The 20,416-nt window shown below is 39.9% G+C and overlaps 1 long non-coding RNA gene and 1 pseudogene across 1 annotated transcript; one reads left to right on the forward strand and one right to left on the reverse strand.

Annotated features, from left to right (window-relative positions):
• Positions 1-2,815: 2,815 nt before the first annotated feature.
• On the reverse strand, positions 2,816-4,286 carry LOC145167563 (protein NDR1 pseudogene; annotated as a pseudogene).
• A 651-nt stretch (positions 4,287-4,937) lies between these two features.
• Positions 4,938-7,506, forward strand: LOC145167564 (uncharacterized). The gene is made up of 2 exons (XR_013741234.1): positions 4,938-5,403; positions 7,178-7,506. It is a non-coding gene; the product is annotated as an uncharacterized LOC145167564 (long non-coding RNA).
• The last annotated feature ends 12,910 nt before the right edge of the window (positions 7,507-20,416 follow it).

Genomic DNA, 20,416 nt, shown 5'->3' on the forward strand with positions numbered 1-20,416 from the left:
AAAAAACGTAATATATTATTTACTATTATAGTTGATAAAAAAATATTAAACATATTGAATATTAAATGTATTTGGTGCTGATTTATATAGGTTGTATTTCAAAAACTAAACAAAGTTTGCATCTTCACAATCTAGCAACTTGATGGTCTGACTATTAGTGAAAGGTACTTAATACATTTAATAATGGTATGAATATTTTACTAATACTCAAAAAGATAATAGATTGCATCAAGTACTCTTTTACATAACTAATAGGCAATATTTAGTAATATGAAAGTATATTGCTGTATCATCTATTGTGATCTGAAAATAATTGGCAGGAAAAAAAAACGAAAAATAACAACTTTTAAAATAGTACCTGCATTTGCTGCAAACATAGCAAGAATGAAAGTCAATTAATTGATGTAAACATAAAATCAAACATATTATGACTTGTGAATGATTGAAACTACCGAAAAAAAGAGAACAAAGAATGATCGAAACTACCGAAATAGATGTGGAGTTTGATGTTAAAAGAAAAAGAATTGAAAAGATTGTATTACTAACCTTTTGCAAATCGGTAGAGCAGAGCAGATAAGAAACTGAAAAATTGAGGGCAAAGCAGTAGAAGTTTATGTGCAATTCGATAGGTATCTATAAATATGCAGAGACTAATGAAGCACATATTTTATTCCTGATTTTTATGGATTTGATTAGTGGGTAATTGATTTAAATTTCGAAATCGGTACAGATTTATGATTATGATCTACAAATAGTTGGCAGAAAAAAAAACGAATTAGTAGTCAACGATTTGTGTTTATTTGATTCCAGATTTACAGGAGATGATAATGTGGATTTAAAGGAGCTGATTTATAGGAGCTGATTTATCGATTTTTTGACCATAAATTGACCATAAATATATGATTAGTATGAGTTTTTATTTGTAGGTAATTGAAAATCCGTGAGCTGATTTCTCGATTTTTTGGTGTAAAGAATGGGCGGGAATTTGATGCATAAGAACTCCCTGGTAAAGACACGTGGCAAGTTGGAGGTGCAAAAGAGGGACACGTGGCATCCAAAGTACTCTTTTATTAAGAATATATATATATATATATATATATATATATATATATATATATATATATATATATATATATATATATATATTGTTTTTTTTTGTACCAAATGCCTCTAAAGTGATCAAATTTATTAAATAAACATCATTTTTATTGATGATATATTGTAGTGCCAGTTGCTGTCTCTTGTTTTTTAAATTAAGATCATATTTGGATAATATATGCAAATGATGTGGCAAAGCGTTCACTCCTACTTACATATCATTAGACAGTCGTCGATGATCTCCACCAAAAATGGATACTTAAGTTCCCCTGGAACATCCGCAAACTTCTTGCTAAGCACAAGAGACACAAAAGATCGGGTAGCCCCCGAATCAAACACAACTAGGGCAGAAATACCGTTCACACGGTACAATTCTAAAACAATAACAAACATAAGTAGTATATCATAAACATAAATAAAAAGTATAAGGAGAAGATACATACTTGTGACTACATTGGGCGCTGCTCGTGCCTCCTAAGTTTTCAACCAGAACGTCCTGCTCCTCACAACCAGAGCATCCGCATTGCCCTGGCGGCCATAAGTAATCCTCAATGTCACCGGAGTCGGTGCTGCAAATGGACCCATCGCTGTCAAGCTCGGACAGTCGGCCTTCTTGTGGCCCTGATTCTCCTCCTTGGGTGCCTCGTGACTGGGCAGCTAATCGAGTATTGCTTAACTTTCCTTCATGAATTTTTCTACCTAATCCGCTCAAAATAAGCCTTAGGGCTCTTAATCGAGTATACCTAATCCACTCAAAATAAGACTCCAATTGTTGCCAAATCAAAGATAATCGCGGAGAATTTTAATAAAGGTATGTTGTATGATCCAATATTTAACAAGGCTTCTGTGTGTTTGCTATCAATTGTTCCAAAATTGGTCTTCATTTTGATAGTGATTTTAAAAAAGTATCATATTTTAGTCATATATTGATATTGATTTTACTTTATGTTCAATCTTTATATTATGAATGGTTCATGTGTGCATGTTTCAATGTTATTTGTATGTTTGTATCTACTTTTATGCTTGAAATCCATTGTGAATGCTTATTGTACACTTTGATCCAGGTTACTAGATTTAAGACCATCCATAAGAACTACAAATTATATGTAATTTCTCAATTACTTTTCGTAATTGTGTAAAGTTGTTAATGTCTTCAATTTCTTTTGAAATGTTAACATGAATTACAGCTAATTTAGCTTTCTATTATTCTTATGAGGTTATCATTTATCATTAATGGTTATAATAGGTTCCAAATGATTCATAAAACTTTATCGAAATGTATGAATACTTTTTTTTTAAAATTTTATTTATTTATAACCAATACTAGATTCTTATTTTGAAGATATTAAAGAATTATACTTTATGTTTTGGACAAATGATATTTTTGGATAGATTCAACATAAATCCTCGGAATAAAAAAGATAGAATCTTTGAAGCACTCTTGGTTGAATTGGTTGAATGATCATTAAGACAAGCTAGAAGTAATACTGATATCTTTGTTTGTATTTGTACGCTTGTTCATGTAAGTAAATTATAAATGGAACTTACATGAAACTAAACTCTATTCATTATTCCTAACAATCAACAACAAAGTTAAAATGAACTTCATCTTAAGTCAACAACAATGTTTACATTTTACGCATAATTGTATAGCAAGATCTAAATCTAATAACAGAATTGCTTTGAAAACGTAAATGCAGATACAAAAAACAACCAATGAAGAAGCTATACAAGATATATAAAAATAATAATAATAATACAAAAAGACTTGCATTCAATTCAAATGAACACCAATACTAATGTACAAAATACAACCAATGAGAAAGCTATACGAGAATTACCGGAAAACAACTCCGGTGGTGCACCGGATTTTAACCGTGTACCTTTCTTTTGCAGTTTCTGACCCCTGTCACTAACTTCAAAATCAGCCCCGAGTATGAGTTTATGTCTCTTTGTTTTCCAAAATAATATCTTAAACCTAACCGCCGTCGCCAAATCCACCCTGAATACCGGCGGTCTTCCACCAGTGATGTTCACGGCTGCATCCCACGGCACTCCTTGCGTGTCCGTCCAGTTTTTCCGGCGTGCTTTTTTCTGATGTCCTTGATAAAACCCTTTGAGCACGTAATTCGAAATAGGGATTCCATTTCCATTTGATTGGTTGATGTAATAATGTAAGGTGATGTTGAGTGGGTCGTAGTAAATACCTTTGTCTTTGTTCTCGTTGTCGAGCTTCAGATCGAGGTAGATGGATTGATAGGAGGTTGAATTCCGGGTTTTATTGAGGGCGGGAATGTAAACGTCTTGGATGGAGCAAACTGGATTTGAAGTGCGTAAGCTTAGCCACAGGAAGAGTGAAGTGAGACCTAAAGTTAGTATGAAGATGAAACAACACCTGCAACAGACTGATCCGTTGTCTGGGCGGCTGTAGTCGGACATGGTTCAGTTGGGGTTCCGGCGGGGGGAGAGAGAGAGAGAGAGAGAGAGAGAGACAGGCGGCACTGTTTTGATGGTAAATTCTCCCCAATGTTGGCGAAACAGCCGAGTAATTTACAAGTGGCTTAAATAATAAATATCTCCTGTGAACGCAGCCATTCATTCTCAAGTCATCTCAACAAAATTTGAGAACCACCACCTTAGCGAGCTTCAACCGAACACCCTCGACAATGGAAGCATACTAGCTGATGTTGTATGTCATCATCGACAACATACCTCAAGGGTACGAGTTAGGGTTAAGTGTAACGATTGGCATGAACGAAGGAACAGAAGTCATCGATTTGGAAATGATCAGCGATTGGAAATTGTTAGGTCTCCGGCTCTCCGCTGCGAACCAGAATGGCGAATCGAGACATTGTCGATGAGATGTCGGCTTGGAAGAAAGATATACGGATTTTAGGGTTAGATTTTGGTGTTTGAGATCGATTCACAAAAGACGAAGACAAAAAAAATAGATGTGTGGGTGGCCGCAAGTAAAAACGCAGGGAAGGAAGAAATAGGTTGGGCTAAGAATTTTAATTGTTGGCCTCAAATTTAATGGGCTCATTCTGAATTGGGTTGTGAAGCTGGGCTGTCATGCAATGAATTCCCAGACTGCGGTATACTACAACGAACCAATGGGAGTTTTCTTATTTATTTTTAAAACTACGTTAAAATCCGTGAATGTTAATTTTAAATAAAACTAAAAAATTGATTATGTAATAAAATAATATATCATTAATTTAGAAAAACATATGAATTGTAATATTATATTTTTTTAATAACTTTATAATTTGTAAGTATGTAATTAATCATGTAAATCCATCTATTTTATAAAAGTCATGAGTTTGTATAATGCAAAGTAGCATCACTTTTGGAGCATTATTCTTATTAAATACATGAAAGTTGTGACACACTCACAAGACAAGTTAATCGGTTGTAAAAAAATATTTATTCTTATTAAACCCTTAATTTAGATGTATGATTCTTGAGATTATATGCATTATAATTTTTATAGTAAGATCTCTTAATTACATACACCATTTTACTTTCTATGACTGAATCATTGTAATTTTGTAGTGCATGGTTATAGGCATTATAACTTTTTATAAACCCATAAGCTTGTACTATGCAATAAACATTTGCGTATAGTTAAAAAACACAATAAAGAATATAAATGACAATGATATGTGACAAATTAAATATGATAGCAATGTAATAACCATCTATAAACATAACACAATAAATTATAAATTAAAATAATGAATGAAGTGTGTTTTTACTATAAGTAAGTAAAAGATAATACAAAAAATAAAAGAACATAAAATATAAAAATTAGTTTTATTTATTAGATAAGAGGATTCTTTTCAATCGCATAAACATCTGGACCAAGCTTTTTACTTTTTAGGTTATGCGTTTTGTTCATTTCCATCGAATTGAATTGCAAGGCAATAAAGGAGGAATGAAAGGAATTGGAAAATTAACCTTATCCCTAAACCTAAACGTCGAATTCAACACAATCAGAGGCATCGAGAATGAAAATAAGCGCATGTGAGAACGAACAATTACCGAAATTGAAGAGATGGCTTCAGCGAATTAGTGCAGAAATGCGTCGACCGATTACAAAATTAAGGAGATTTATAGGTGTAATAGTTGACCTAAAGTTCATGCAAACAGAAGGATGTGAATTATTTACCTGTTCGTGGGAGTTTGAAGTGGAAATTGAATGAGTAATCAGAAGACATGTTCGTCGGTGTGAATCAGGCGACGAAATAGGAGTTCATTATAACTCTCAGACAAAGTCAAAATAGAAGATATACAGATGTGGAGGTAATTTCACTATCAATGATATCTAATTTTTAAAAATATTGAATTTCATTTTTCAAAAAATTCAAAATCTTGTCTCCTTTAACATTGAATAAACAATTTAAAATTTTTAAATTTACTTTCCTATTTTACAGTTCTGATAATCTTGGTATGATATCAACATGCACCAAATTTGTAGTTTATTCTATTATCGTGTATTGGAAAGTGATTATGTGCACTGATACGTTTTTGTTTCCATTAGAGTATTGGAATGTGATTATGTGCACCAAATCTGTAATTTACTCTATTAGTATATTATTATTAAAATTAAAAGAAAAGTAAATAATAAATGTTGTAAAGAACCTGTGCATGGTATTTTGTTCCCTGTAAACAAATAGGTTTTCCATATAGGTTTTCCATGTTGTAATTATGATTTTATACAATTTTTACATGATGCTGATTTTAATCATATCAGTAACCTATTTAAGTGTAAGTATAAGAGACTGATAAACAAAATACACCCGTCAGATTGAGAAAGTATTAAGGGCAAAATGGTCCAATTCAAATATATGTTGTGTAGGCTTTGTTCGGAGTGAGTAATTAAAACGACAATTATGCCCCTATAATGTTTTTATTGAAACTTACTCGAAATCAACATTGACAGCCATTAAACTATTCATGCAACTAATTCATATAATGAAAGTATTTAAGTGTAATTCGGAATAGTTGTTTGTTTTTGAACAAAAACAATATGAAAAAAATCCTAACAAATAGCAAGACATTCAAGTAAGGGAAATTTTAATTAGAAAAAAAAAGAAAAACATTATACTTTATAATGATATGAATTTTTGAAAATAGATAGTAGAATATTTTTTACTGTGTATTTACATACAAACACATACAAAGGTAATATGAAGGGGCAGAAAATGAACAACAAATGGAACTCTAAAATAAATTATAGAGTAAAAAAACATAAAAGATAACCAAATATGAAACACTAAGCTTCATATGTAAAATATATATGTGCAATATAAACGAATAGGTTTTCCATGTGGTAATTATGATTTTCTACAATATTTACATGATGTTCATTTTTAATTATATCAGCAACCTATTTAAATGTAACAATCTTTCAGCTTGATAAACAGAAAAAACCCAGCAGATCTGAGAAATTAAAACGACGATTATGCCCCTATAATGTTTTTATTGAAACTTATTCGAAATCAAAATTGACAGCCAATAAATTATTCCCGCTACTGATTCATATAATGAAAGTTCATAAGTGTAATTCGGAATGGTTGTTTGTTTGAAACAAAAACAATGTGACAAAAATCATAAAAAATAGACCATAGAGAAAGAGAAAGAGAGAATGGATATACGTAACTAACCTGGGTTGTCCAGAAAAAAAACTCGATGAGTATACCCTGGATATAGGAAAAACATATTGCAAACACAAAAAAAAAAAAAAAAAACCTCGATGAGTATACCCTGTATATAGGAAAAACGGAAAGCAAACAATGTAGTCTTCTAACCTAATGATGAATATTTGATCTCTGTGTATTGCAACAGGAATGTAAACGTGTGTATATATATACAAATCTTTAAATTTGGAAGAGTTGGCCTGATTTATTGGGATTAATATTTGATTGCCTGATTTATTGGGATTGATATTCCGTAGATAGATATAAATGGAGTTTTCTTCCAGATTTGTTGCAGATTTATATGGTATAATTGAAAATTCAAATTTGAAATTTCTTAATTTTGCTGATTTACATTATTTTTTTTTTCGAATTTACAGTATTTTTTTCGAATAGAAGGTCAAAGTGGGAACTTCGCTTACAACTTTTGAGCGGAAAAAATGAAGGGGGAGGCACTAAGGGAATGCCACGTAGCGTTTCTAGTACTGCTTTATTAGAAGAGAGGATTTTAATGTCACCTAATTGTATTTTCGTAACTGTTTACACACAATATTCTTCCCTTCCAACTCAACTGTTTCAAGTCTTGCCATGTTCAAGTGAAACTTAACTACTTCAACACTGTTATGACCAAAAACAACATGAAGGGGTGTATTTGCTATCTACATAAAGAAATATTTATGAATGTAAATAATCAATGTAATAGGGTAAATGTCACTCCTTACTTATGGATCCTCAGATTGTAACATCCCAAAAATTACGGTCCGAAAATTTCATTTTTAAATCATTAGTGAAAGCCATCATAATCAACCAATTCACATATAAACAAGACTGTTATATCAAATCAGAGTATTATCTCAAAACATATTCTTTTTATCAGAGTAAAACAACCCAGGCTAAACAACAATGGTGTGTGCCATGCGATCACCCCGAGCTCCTTCCTCCGCTACCGGAAGTACCTGAAACCAAAACTGAAAATCGTAAGCACGAAGTTTAGTGAGTTCCCCAACCTACCACATACCATGTAACACCCCAAGTTCAGAAGCAAGAGTTCAGGGATGTAAAGTGTAATTAGAAGGATGGACTCGGCGAGTTGGAGCTATGACTCGTCGAGTCGGAGCGTGTGAAGAGCATGTGATAAGTGGCCTGACTCGCCGAGTCGGCGGCTGGACTCGACGAGTCAGTGCTGGAAGAGGGAAACCCTAATCTTAGGGTTTGCACCCTATTTAAAGGACTTAATGTCCTCCCCTCAGCCCCTTACTACCCTTTGAGATCCAGAAACCCTAAAAGCGTGAGTGAGAGTCCTTGGAAGCAATTTGGAGCTTAGATAAGTGATTTTGTGAAGAGATCTTGAAGATCAAGGAGCTTGGATCAAGGAGACTTGTGGAGATCCGGCTTATTCTTCAGTGGGAGGTCGTTTTGGAGGTAATGAATCGTTATCCTTGGCCTTCTCCTTTCTAGATCAATCTTTCATAGAGTTTTAGGGTTTGTTTGGAGATAATATGATGAGATCTTGGTGCATGAGTTAGATCTGGAGCTGAAACTCCAGATCTGAGTTCTATTTGGATCAAATATACAGAAAGCCCTTCTAATAGCTATGCAAAAGCCATTCCCCATGAGTTAAGTTCCTTTCTAGCTTGGTTTTTGGAATTATGGGACATGAAGCACGTAAAGGTAGCAACTTTATGTTGCTAAGGCACTCTAGGGACCCAGATCTATTGTTTAGAGCAAAGGAGTAGCTCTGTATCTTTCGAGTATGGGAATACCTGTATCAACTCGGCGAGTCTGGGAGATGACTCGGCGAGTTGGGCTAGGGTTTTAGGCATTAAGTCGCGTAGTGACTCGGCGAGTCGCATGGGTGAACTCGGCGAGTCATATGATGATGAGCTTGGACTCAACGAGTGGAAGAACAACTCGGAGAGTCTGTTGAAGATTGCCTTGGACTCGACGCATATGTTCTTGGACTCGACGAGTCAGGTCGCAGAACCCCAACCTCTTTTGGTTAAGCTTCGGATCAGTGAGTCGGTTGGCGACTCAGTGAGTTGTAAAGGATGGAATTCAGAGATCGTTGAACTCGACGAGTCTTGGGGCGACTCGACGAGTCTTGGGGCGACTCGACGAGTTGAGTCGTTTTATGAGAGTTTTCTGAGTATAAGAACTCGACGAGTCGACGGGTTGACTCGGCGAGTAGAGTCAATCAGGAAGGTTGACTTTGGCAAGGACTTGGTCTTTGACCTGTTTGACCGTTAGGGGTGTTATGGTATTTTGGATATTTATGTTGTGATCCATTGGTGGCATCAGGTATGGAGTTTGGAGCAGTGCTTCGGGCCAGTGCTTTCATGGTTCGGTTCGGCAGTTGCAAGGTGAGTTATCCTCACTATATCAACAGGGTCTACGTCACCAAGGCCGGCCCTTTATCGGATGGGAATCTGGGTATTTGTTTGATATGTTTTTGGAGTTGCTAGATATGCATCCTGGTTTTAGGATGGTGTTATGTTAGTGACCTGGTTAAGGTCGGTGCCCTGGTATGTAGGGTAATGTTATGTTAGTGACCGGTTAGGTCGGTATCCTGGTTAGGATGTTGTTATGATGCATTATCTGATAGATTCGTTTGTTTGACTGAGGATTTTTATGTGGTTAACTGTTTTATGTGCACGTGGTTGTTTGACTGGGGTTGGGTTGAGGTGGGTCCTGCTTTGTGCTGTAGGCCAACATACCCAGGGCGGACCGGATATACCGAAGGCCCAACGAGCGGTCCGGATAGGCTGAAGGCCCCGAGAGGGCGGTCCAGACGTGCCGAGGCTCGGAGAGTGGACCAGGCCGACTGAAGGCCCGGTGCGGGCGGACCAGTCATACTGTAGACTCAGAGAGTGGACCAGGTGGATTGAAGGCCCGGTGCGGGCGAACCAATCACACTGTAGACTCGATATGCATGACTGTTATGTATTATGATATGATATGAGTATGGAGATATGTGGTTGGTATTTTGGGGGTAACTCACTAAGCTTTCGGGCTTACAGTTGTAGTGTTTTGGTTTCAGGTACTTCAGGAGATCGTGGCAAGGTGAAGGCGTGATCGTACCGCTCCTCATGTTTCATGATTTTGTGATTTTGTTCTGGGGATACTCTGATGTTTAAACTCTTTTGAAAACAAGTTGTAATAACTTAATGGCGTTTGAATGAATTAAAAAGTTTTAAATCGGTGCAATTTTTATGAGTGTTACAGGTTGGTATAAGAGCCTTGGTTTGAGTGAATTGGAGGAACATTCGTGTGAATCCAGTCTCAAATCAAGGAGGGATTTTTAAAATGGTTTTCAAAAGGTTTTCAAAATAAGTAAAGGAGGATGCAGAGGGTACGATCAGCCAGAGCCAGTAAGTAGACCCCAAAATACCATACAAGTTACTTGATTATGTGATATGTTAGAACAGCATGCTAGTACTAGGCTAGGGATCTTCAGGAATTGCATGATAGAATTGCCTGATTATGTGATGCCTACTAGCCTAGGGTTTTCCTTATATGAGATATTCAGCTTTCCTCTAGGAGTGAGGATTGAGCGCTCGTCGTATGTGTGTATATGGTTAGGGTGTTGTGATGATACTTGATACAAATATGGGTAGGTGTGGAAGGTAGTATGGGCCCGTACTACTGGAAGCACAGGACCCATACACGTATCAAGGAAGTCACAACTCTCTAGGGTGTCGGTTATGAGGTAGTTCCCCGGGCGGGTATGTGATGTGTCTAAGGGTCTTGTTGGTGTATTGCAGTATGACGATTACGAGACATTTCGGGGCAGGATCCGGTTCGGGATCGGGATCAGGAGAGGGTGGTCAGGATGGAGCAGTACCACCCGAGGTCATTGGTCAGATGCGTACGGATGAGTTGGATGCCAGGATTCGTGAGATCCTGCATGATGAGGTTGCTGCTATGTTCCGGGCTGAGTTGCCGGAGATGTTTGGGTCGATCAAGACCGCCATGGTTGAGTACTTTGATGAGCGCTATGCATCTCTTGCGAAGGCGGCTGCCTAGGCAGCTACAGCGGCTATAGCAGCGGCTGGGGGAGGAACCGGTCGAGGTTTTCAGTATCGGGACTTCGATAATACGAAGCCCCCTACCTTTGATGGAGTTCAGGACCCTATCATTGCTATGAGATGGTTGTCAGACGTGGAGGGTTGTTTCTTCACGTGTTCATGCCCTGCGGATAAGAGGGTGAGGTGTGCTCTGAACCTTTTGAGGCTCGGAGCGAAGGATTGGTGGAGGTTGACTACGAGATCTTATTCTCATGCGTAGCGGGCTGCGGTTACGTTGGATCAGTTCCGGGAAATGTTCAGTACCCGTTATGTTCCGCGGGTTGAGAGAGAGAGATTGGCTCAGGAGTTCCTGGAGCTGAAGCAGGATTCAGATTCGGTGACGGAGATCACCAGGATGTTCACTGAGAGGGCGATGTTTTGCCCGGAGTTTGCTTCGGAGCAGGCTCAGATGTCCCGATATCTGAGTATGCTTAAGAGGGATATCAGACAGTTTGTGTCCACGCAGAGATGTGACACCTTGTTAGAGTTGCAGGAGGCCGCCAGGCGGCGTGAGTTGGAGATTGAGTTGCAGATGCGAGAGCAGAGGCAGGCCCCGGTGCAGTCGCAGCCGGCGCCGAAACGGTCCAAGACCGTTGACTCTAGGATTGGAGAGCAGAGCAGCCGCACTTGTGAGAAGTGTGGGAAGGGTCATACCGGAGTTTGTAGGTCCGGTGGTACGTGTCACAAGTGCGGGAGAGAGGGGCATTATGCGAGGGATTGCCGTCAGTCGGCCCCGGTTCAGGATATGAGGATTTGTTATCATTGCCATCAGGTTGGGCACTTGAGGGCCAACTGTCCACAGCTTGTTGCAAGACCGGTGCAGGCTCCAGCACCGGCCACTTTGAGGATTACTGGCGGGGGTCAGGGTGGAGCGGAGCCTCCGAGGGCTCAGGGACGCGTTTTCCAGCTTATAGCAGATGAGGTGAGTGCAGAGCCGGATGCAGCTGCGGGTATGTTTCCATCTTGTTATCTTGTTATTTGTGTGGTACTGTAAACCTGTCTGCCTTTTTCCGCATGATTCATAGTATGATTGAGGATCTTAGTAGTTAGGAGTTGTAGTTGGTTAGCGTCCAGAAGGATCCATGGTCGGAAGAGAAGATATATGATCTCGCTGCTAGGAATAGCAACTGCGATGTGAGAAGTGTTCAGTTGAGATTCGAACTCCCTTAGAGTTCGGGATGTGCGATGACGGGACAGTTGTTCTGTGGAGGTTTCTCACTCCAGAGGGAATCAGCTCATGGAGAAGGGGTCGATACCAAATGGGGATGGTTGAGTCATGCCGGTTTTGCCATTGGTAATCAGTAGTTGGTGCACTAAGTGGGGAGAATTGGAAAATTCTCAGGTGAATCAGCAAGCATCCAGGGAGGGTTAGTTGTTTAGATTCAGTAGTGTCATTAGCTGAGAGTGTGGTATGGTTAGAGCAGGTGATAGACACATGGGGCAGGGAACATACCATGGTTTCATGTAAGGTAGTTGATCGACGTGAGGCCTGGGATTAGGCCGGGGTAAAAATTCATAGAACGTATCTGGAGTTTGGAACCCCTGGAGGGCTAGAACAGACTGCATGGGAGATATTCCCGGAAAGAATGGTTCAGGGTGATGTGCAACAGTTTTTGAGCGGTCTGGATAGACTGAAGGCCGGTGGGCGTACCAGTCAGGAAGAATGCTCGAAGAACGGTCCAGACAGGCTGAAGGCCCAGAAGGGCGGTCCAGACATGCTGAAGGTTCTGAGAGTGGTCCAGATAGGCTGAAGGCCTGGTAAGGCGGTCCAGTCATGCTGAAGACTTGGTATGTGTTAGTAGACCTGTATGCGGAGAATGAGTGAGTATGTCGCCGTGATATAGCAATCGATAAGGTCTGGCCCCAAGTATTGATCATGATGATGGAGTTAGCTAGAGGCCGTTTATGGGCTTCGTTAGCTGTGTGATCGGATTCAGAGTATATGGGAGTTAGGGAGTAGCAGTTGCTCTACATGGGTGGTGTAAAGTGGAGTCTTAGCACCATGGCACTTGTTGATGTGGTAAAGGTCGTTGAGTAGACTTCCTTGAGGAATGGAAGGGAAAGGTATGTGGCTCCGGGAAGGAGTGTGGGTCATCTGAAGGGAAATCAGTAGTGTAAATGGACGATCGAGAGTATTTCAGTTATTGATAGTGAGCACTGAGATTGTACCAGTTGTATGGAAGCACATCTGGGTTGGGTGTCCGTTGAGGTTGTGAAATGATTAGCGCTGATGTCGAATCAGAGGGTTCGGAAGTGATGCAAGGGTAGATCTTTGGGATCCAAGTATGGTTGTAGTCATGAGTTATGTATGCGGTGGTGTTCCATCCAAGGGATGGCTGGACCCGTCGTAGATGTACCTGGAATTACAGCCTCAGGCTGTTGGGGCCAGGTATGGCTGTTTATGTGATTTAGCTGGTTGTCCATGAGAGTTGTTTGGACGCTGGACGATGTGTTATCTTAGCACAGAGAAGGAATTAGTTTCGAAAGTAGAACTGGATGAGTTCCAATATTGCGCGCACCCGGGTTGTCGTCAGTTTTGACAAAAGGATGATAGCTTAGAGCTATGGTAGAGTCCGGTGGTCTATTATGGTATCCGGTTTTCGCTAGCTGTGGAAGTGGGTGCAAGTCGGGAATATGGTAGTATCATCAGGTGGCACTTAGTTGATGAGTGTTGTCATCAGAGAAAGGAAGCCGGTGGCTAGGGGTGTAAATGAGCCGAGCCGAGCCCGAGCCTGACCAAGCTCGAGCTCGGCTCGTTTAATTTTGAGGAAGCTCGAGCTCGAGCTCGATTCGAGCCTTAAAATGAAGCTCGAGCTCAGCTCGTGAACAATTTAGTGGGCTCACGAGCCTAATCGAGCCTAAACGAGCCTATATATATATATATATATATATATATATATATATATGTATGTATGTATGTATGTATGTATGTATATATATATATATATATATATATATATATATATATATATATATATATATATATATAGGCTCGTTTAAGCTCGTTTAGGCTCGCGAGCCCATGAATTGAAGCTCGGCTCGAGCTCGTTTAATAAACGAGCCTCATATTTAGGCTCGAGCTCGGCTCAGGCTCGTTAAATTCGATCTCGAGTCGAGCTTTTAACGAGTCGATCCCGAGTAGCTCACGAGTAGCTCGGCTCACTTACACCCCTACCGGTGGCCGGTTTGAAGCAATTGTCAGGACCCTCCAGGGGAAGAGATGGATTTTATAGGGATTCGATAGTAGTGTTTGAAGGAATCTGGGCCGGTGTCGGATCAGTGGAAGCATTGTGGGAGTATCATCCGAAATTATGTGCTGCAACAGGCTTCGAGGATGAAGCCTAATTTAAGTGGGGGAGAATTGTAACACCCCAAGTTCAGAAGCAAGAGTTCAGGGATGTAAAGTGTAATTAGAAGGAAGGACTCGGTGAGTTGGAGCTATGACTCGTCGAGTCGGAGCGTGTGAAGAGCACGTGATAAGTGGCCTGACTCGCCGAGTCGGCGGCTGGACTCGACGAGTCAGTGCTGGAAGAGGGAAACCCTAATCTTAGGGTTTGCACCCTATTTAAAGGACTTAATGTCCTCCCCTCAGCCCCTTACTACCCTTTGAGATCCAGAAACCCTAAAAGCGTGAGTGACAGTCATTGGAAGCAATTTGGAGCTTAGATAAGTGATTTTGTGAAGAGATCTTGAAGATCAAGGAGCTTGGATCAAGGAGACTTGTGGAGATTCAGCTTATTCTTCAGTGGGAGGTCGTTTTGGAGGTAATGAATCGTTATCCTTGGCCTTCTCCTTTCTAGATCCATCTTTCATAGAGTTTTAGGGTTTGTTTGGAGATAATATGATGAGATCTTGGTGCATGAGTTAGATCTGGAGCTGAAACTCCAGATCTGAGTTCTATTTGGATCAAATATGCAGAAAGCCCTTCTAATTGCTATGAAAAAGCCATTCCCCATGAGTTAAGTTCCTTTCTAGCTTGGTTTTTGGAATTATGGGACATGAAGCACGTAAAGGTAGCAACTTTATGTTGCTAAGGCACTCTAGGGACCTAGATCTATTGTTTAGAGCAAATGAGTAGCTTTGTATCTTTCGAGTATGGGAATACCCGTATCAACTCGGCGAGTCTGGGAGATGACTCGGCGAGTTGGGCTAGGGTTTCAGGCATTAAGTCACGTAGTGACTCGACGAGTCGCATAGGTGAACTCGGCGAGTCATATGATGATGAGCTTGGACTCGACGAGTGGAAGAACAACTCGGAGAGTCTGTTGAAGATTGCCTTGGACTCGGCGAGTCAGGTCGCAGAACCCCAACCTCTTTTGTTTAAGCTTCGGATCAGTGAGTCGGTTGGCGACTCAGTGAGTTGGACAGGATGGAATTCAGAGATCGTTGAACTCGACGAGTCTTGGGGCAACTCGGCGAGTTGAGTCGTGTTATGAGAGTTTTCTGAGTATAAGAACTCGACGAGTCGACGGGTTGACTCGACAAGTAGAGTCAATCAGTAAGGTTGACTTTGGCAAGGACTTGGTCTTTGACCTGTTTGGCCGTCAGGGGTGTTATGGTATTTTGGATATTTATGTCGTGATCCATTGGTGACATCAGGTATTGGAGTTTGGAGCAGTGCTTCGGGCCAGTGCTTTCGTGGTTCGGTTCGGCAGTTGCAAGGTGAGTTATCCTCACTATATCAACATGGTCTACGGCACCAAGGCTGGCCCTTTATCAGATGGGAATCCGGGTATTTGTTTGATATGTTTTTGGAGTTGCTAGATCTGCATCCTGGTTTTAGGATGGTGTTATGTTAGTGACCTGGTTAAGGTCGGTGCCCTGGTATGTAGGGTAATGTTATGTTAGTGACCGGTTAGGTCGGTATCCTGGTTAGGATGTTGTTATGATGCATTATCTGATAGATTCGTTTGTTTGACTGAGGATTTTTATGTGGTTAACTGTTTTATGTGCACGTGGTTGTTTGACTGGGGTTGGGTTGAGGTGGGTCCTGCTTTGTGCTGTAGGCCAACATACCCAGGGCAGACCGGATATACCGAAGGCCCAACGAGCGGTCCGGATAGGCTGAAGGCCCCGAGAGGGCGGTCCAGACGTGCCGAGGCTCGGAGAGTGGACCAGGCCGACTGAAGGCCCGGTGCGGGCGGACCAGTCATACTGTAGACTCAGAGAGTGGAGTAGGTGGATTGAAGGCCCGGTGCGGGCGGACCAATCACACTGTAGACTCGATATGCATGACTGTTCTGTATTATGATATGATATGAGTATGGAGATATGTGGTCGGTATTTTGGGGGTAACTCACTAAGCTTTCGGGCTTACAGTTGTAGTGTTTTGGTTTCAGGTACTTCAGGAGATCGTGGCAAGGCGAAGGCGTGATCGTACCGCTCCTCATGTTTCATGATTTTGTGATTTGGTTCTGGGGATACTCTGATGTTTAAACTCTTTTGAAAACAAGTTGTAATAACTTAATGGCTTTTGAGTGAATTAAAAAGTTTTAAATCGGTGTAATTTTTATGAGTGTTACATACCACATACATAACCACATACTGGGCCCCCGCCCGCTGCATCGGGACTTGCCCGACATCAGACTAGCTCCGTCATTGGGCCCCGCCCGGCATCAGGCCCCGCCTGGCATCGAGCCCCGCTTAGTATACACATCTGTTTTTCTTAGGCCCCGCCTGTCTCCGGGCCCTGCCCGCTAAACATATACAACACATAATCATAGCGCATAACACGTAAGCTAAACCTACTCTACTGTAGTCCGGTACTAAGGCCTCGCCTATCTTGCACCCCGCCCCTGTCCTGCTACTGGTGAGTCATGGAACCCCGTCCATGCTCCTGCTGATAGTGAGATACGGGCCCCCGCCCACACTCACCTCTCTCCTACCTCAGGCCTCACCCCTGCTCTGCTACTAATGAGATACGGAACCCCGTCCATACTCTGCTAATGATGAGATACGGGACCTCGCCTACACTCACCTCTCTACCAGGCACATACAAGTATCACAAGGACAACAAGTATAAACTATCATGCAAACATTCCTCGGGCTCCCACTCGGCATCGGACCTTGGTCCGGAATAACATACTAGCATACAGTGCCTAGGGCTAACCCCCGGGTCTTCCTATTCATAAACTACATGGGCCGACATTGTAGCCGTAGACCCATTCACACAGTGAGGAGACTCACCTCGCACTGCTTAAGACTGGCTGAAACCTCTGGCTGCTATCCGACAATTCCCCGAACTGTTGCTCCCCTAGCACCCCGAGCTACCAATACCAACATAACACTTAGTCCCAAAAATGCCCACCAGAAGTCAAACTAAGTCAACTCTGGCCAAAGTCAAATTCAACGGTCCATGGTCAAAATCAACACTTCCAGGTTGACCTGACTCACCGAGTTGATCAACCAACTCGTTGAGTCCCTATTCTTTCATCTGCTCCCAACCCCGACTCTACTCGTCGAGTCTAGCAAGAACTCAACGAGTTCCCCTTAAACATAACATCGGGACTATCTTCATCTGGCTCGCCGAGTTCATCCTTGAACTCGTCGAGTACGATGATCTCCAGGTCCCCTAAGAACCCAGACTGGCCGAGCCCCCTTTCCAACTCAACTCATACCCTTCAACAGAAGGGTTTTGGGGCAAGAACACGGTCTGACTCGCCGAGTCCCGTAAGTGACTCGCCGAGTCACTCAATGTCCAATTCTATTCAGACGATCTCAGTCGAGCACAAGGCATCCAGGACCTAGATCTAACCTTCTAGGGTCGAAATAACACGCAAAGCCTCTCCCTTTACATCCATGCATGGCCCTTTTTTCTCAAAAGGCCATAACAACCTCTCAAACCTTGCATGGGGAGTTCCAATGGCATAAAGCTTGCACCTTTTTTCCATAACAGCCCTTAATGGTGCTAGATCTGAAAACACAAGCCCTTGGGACGTCCATTCCTCTCGTGCTAGGGTTCTTGGACCAAAAACCCCCAAAAGTGACAAAGAAGAGATCTATGAAACCACAAGGCAAGGTAGAACTTGATTACCAGAAAATGATGTAGATGAAACAAACTTCCTGGATCTACCACCTTCTCCTTGAACCTCTAACCTCCTTCTCCTTCCTATAGTCTCCAAGAACACTCTAAATCCTTCAATAATGACTCACACACTCAAAGAGAACACTAGGGTTTCGTGGGTTAGGCTCTGGACAATGGAGGCTACAAATGAGGCTGATAGAATGAGAATGAGATGCTTAAATAGGGTACCAAGTCCCGAAACTAGAGTTTCCCAACCCAGACCAGACTCGCCGAGTCAATCCCTCGACTCGTCGAGACGGCCACTTAATCCGCGACACAGAACTCACTCCCACTCGTCGAGTTCCTCCCTGGACTCGACGAGTTGACTCATTGACTTAGGGTTTTCCTTTCCTTTCTTGGTCTGCTGGATTAGGGGTGTTACACTGATCATCTCGTTTATGGAACATCAAGAATAACTAACTATGAACATCAAAAAAATAAAATTATGTCACAGTTCTACTCAATCATAACATCGAACAGGTGGTGTGCGATTATGATTAACTTAAAATGGTTCCTAATTCATTTCCCATTATTTTTAATTTTTAAGATTCATGAATAAATTAAAACAAACAGTAGTTGTATATTAGGATTTATATTATATTACCACCAAAACACATCAACAATAGATAGCCTTGTTCGAGTACACCGGTAAATGTGGAAAAGATAGCAAAATAAAAAAAACTAATTATCAAGGAGGAAGTAGATAAACTAATCGTATCAAAAAGAGCAAAATCAGAATTATGGGAGTATTTTGGTATGAGCCAGTTGCAAGGTCGATATTCACATAATCATAAAATTCAAGAACTAAAATAAGCATGATTTACTCCGAAAATCACAAACCAAATGCAATTATCCTTACGTCTCTCAACAACAACAACAACAACAACAACAATAACAACAAAAAAAAACAATTGCAAACCAAAAAAATAACAGGAAAAAGATAAAGTTTGATAAGTAACCTGAAATCGATGGCACTTCAATTATTTGCCACAAATGGAATCTATCTTTAAAAATGGGTGATTGACTGAAAGTCAGGGTTGGAGGTATATATGAAGGGAAATCCTTCTCTTATGCATTTTAACTTTGGATACGATTATGATTCCTTTCTTACTATCGATTTCAAAATTGATTGCTGATATTTTGGGATATCAATTCAATGTCATCATAACTGGTATAATAGAAATTGACAACTAAGAGCATAGGGGTATTTCCTAATTTAATGTGAATATTTGAAGTGTTTGTAATACTGAAAATCAAGAACTCACACGGATTGTAAGGGCAAATGAAGAATTTCACTTAGTCGTTTTGAGCGGGAAAATTAGTTTGGGGAAGGCTTAGTAATTGCCACGTGGCAATTAGGTACTTATTTATTAGGATAGAAGATGTGTTTGTGTGATTTTTATTTTGTATTTGATTTTAACCTGATTTTTATGGAGTGTATATTTTGAATTTAGTTGACTTGGTAAAATGTTGAATTTAATGTAGTTAATAGGTTTAACCCTAATCTTTATGAAAAGTCGAATGTCATATCCTAATGTGTGCTTAATTTTAAAAATGTTAGCGTTGCAAATAAATTGGATTTTTAACTCTCACTTCAAACCGAAACTAATTTAACGATAAAGAAATTATATTAAATACCATTCAAGTTGTTTACTATTATTTATCATTTTTTTAGTTTATTTATTTTATTTGATTAATGATAAATAGACTACATTCAAGTTGCTCACTATTATTTATCATGTTTTATTTATTTATTTTATTGGTTTTTCTTATATTCTTTGTGTTTATTTATTGATGGTATTTTAGCATTTGCATTAGGCCTTGAAAAAGTTACATAATGCGTAAAGTAACATTTTTTTTACCAAATGTTGCATTAGGTAAAGTTGCATTAGATCTAAAGCAATTTTTTTCTTCGAAAATGCAACCTTTTTTTAGATAGTTTCAAATCTTTTTTAAACGTAACTTTTTTTTATTGCAACATGTGTTATGCAAAAACAACTTTTTAATGTTGATATGCAACGTTTTTAACTCTTTTAGTTATGAAAATGCAACATTTTTTTATAATCAATTGCAATCTGTATTATGTTTCTAGTAAAGAATTGCAACCTTTCTATACGGCATATGCAACCTTTGTTATGCTTTAATTTGCAAAAAATGCAACATTGTTTACAGTCAAATGCAATTTTCTTTTTGTGGTTTTTCTAATTTCAATTCAACATTTTTTTCCTAATCATATAGACGCTACATATGTTTACTATATTGCTACAAATATTCATTACTACTAAAATTACACCATAACAATAATAACATAAATATATTATATAATTTTATGGTCTCCTTTGACATGTCTAAATTCAAAATAACAACCGTAAATCAAAGTCAACAACACAAAGTTGTCAACTATAATCACAAAAAAACATATTAAAAGCATTCTAGGCGTGTATTAAACATAGAAGATAAATCATATTAGCAACTATCGACCTTCTCGAGGT

This window comes from Lactuca virosa, chromosome 3 (assembly GCF_052849685.1).
Source record: "Lactuca virosa cultivar CGN04683 chromosome 3, Lactuca_virosa_CGN04683_v6, whole genome shotgun sequence".
NCBI lineage: Eukaryota > Viridiplantae > Streptophyta > Magnoliopsida > Asterales > Asteraceae > Lactuca > Lactuca virosa.